Raw genomic sequence first — 2005 nt, forward strand, 5'->3', positions numbered from 1 at the left:
CCAGTGGGGGCTTCAGAGGATGATTCATTTTAAGAAAAATGAATATATTGCTTTACTTTGTCTCTAACTTAACCAAATAACTCTGACATGCCTTTACAAGTATTGCAGTTTTTGATAATTCATTAAAATGCAAGAAACATGTTATAATTTTAGGGTAGACTTAGACAGCAAACTAAGAATTGGCATCCATTTTAGTTTTTTAAGTCAATACACAACAATAAATGCATATAGGAACACATATTTAAATTAAAAATGCAACAATCAGAGGACATAATCAATTAAATAGTAAATGACTACTTTAAATATTTTTTAGCACTGTTTGTTTTTCAGATTTGTAATATGACGTTTTATGTTCTTCCCATTGAACTAATGCAATATGTGCTTTGGAACTGGAATCATATAGTGTTGGAAAGCTGATGTTTCACGTCCAGAGGGTCCTTGCTTCCGAAAGCTGAAAATTGTATATGATCTCCCCACTCATTCCATCCCGCGAAACCCTTAAGGTGTCGCAAGTCTAGTATGGAATGAGTGATGTATTGGACGTCATCATTGATGACGTTCAATCGAACGAATGATAAAGGGGGCTAATTTCATTAAGTTGGTGCATATAGTCGCGATTTGAGCGCTTGAAAACTGGCCGAACACGTTTGCTGAAATTGACATGTATATGGACCAGAATGCGATCTACCTGTTGGCGTAGGCGTTATACCTGGGAAAAATTAGTTTTTGATTAAATCACGAAAAAGTTCGCAAGTTTTACATAACCGGATTTACAAAATGCGGTATGTGAAATACCGAAGTCCTACCGAATCTCCGAAATCAAACTTTGATAAAAACAATGTTCATTAGTGATTTCAGTGTATTTCGCAAAAATCTACATTAAAATACGCAGTTTTTCGATAAATAATCATATTAATGGGGATTTCGTGGGATCTGGGGGTTTCCTGTGGAAATTTGGTAATTACGGGAATTTCGGTATTTCTTCACACCCGTCAACATGGCCGACTTCGTCAGAATGAAACGCTTAGAAGAAATTTTCAAAAAACATCATCACCAAACGATTTAAGTGAACCTTTTTGTAGATAAGTATAAGATCCATTTGAAACACTAACATTTGACATAAAAAACGCCAGTGGATATGGAAATCTTCATCGTTCGAAATAGCAACGGCGTCAAGACTCAATGGCTGCTAATACATTTTCGAAAAGAACTCGAGAAAGTCTTAACAAAATAACATTATTAAATGATGTAAAGTGAACGCTAATTCGCTGTTTTGTAGATAAGTATACCGATCTATTGAAAAACCATAACATTTGACACAAAAACACCCAGGATATGGAAATCTTCAGCGTACACGAATAGCAGACAACACACGTGCGTCTCATTGGGTCTACGCTGTTTGCCAAGGCAAGATAATATATGAATGGAAATGCACAAACTCAGTAACTGGCAAGCATATATGCATTAGTAGGTTTTTCGTGATTATTCAGAAACGACTACATAATTCTTTTTGCTCAGCCAGTGCAACTTAACAGAAATAAGTATAATAAGTTCTTCTTCACCTGACAACAATGTGCCAATTTAATACAAGGTAAGTTGTTTACATTATTTAAAATATTGCAAGCTTACAGTACTGAACAATAAACAGGCTGGTACAATGAAATGTCATCGTTTTAATTTTAATCCCCGTGGTAAATACCCTTTTAATGTTATGGGATCAATGCATCTCTAACACCTTCAATAACTTGTTCATGAAAAATATACACCTCAGTGCATGTTATCCCATACACCATCAATCACTTACTAAGGCTCGATTGGTCATTCTCCGGCTCGGGTACTACTTACCGGTACATGTACCCCGGGTACTTAACTTTACTTACATGTTCCCCAGGGTACGGTAAAAAACCTTAACATACCCGCAAATATTAGATTATATCCGAGTTGTATATCCGCCAAAAATCCGATGTCGTTAAACATGCTACAGATAACGTAAAACAATATTGTT

Source organism: Dreissena polymorpha, chromosome 3 (assembly GCF_020536995.1).
Source record: "Dreissena polymorpha isolate Duluth1 chromosome 3, UMN_Dpol_1.0, whole genome shotgun sequence".
In the NCBI taxonomy this organism is placed as follows: domain Eukaryota; kingdom Metazoa; phylum Mollusca; class Bivalvia; order Myida; family Dreissenidae; genus Dreissena; species Dreissena polymorpha.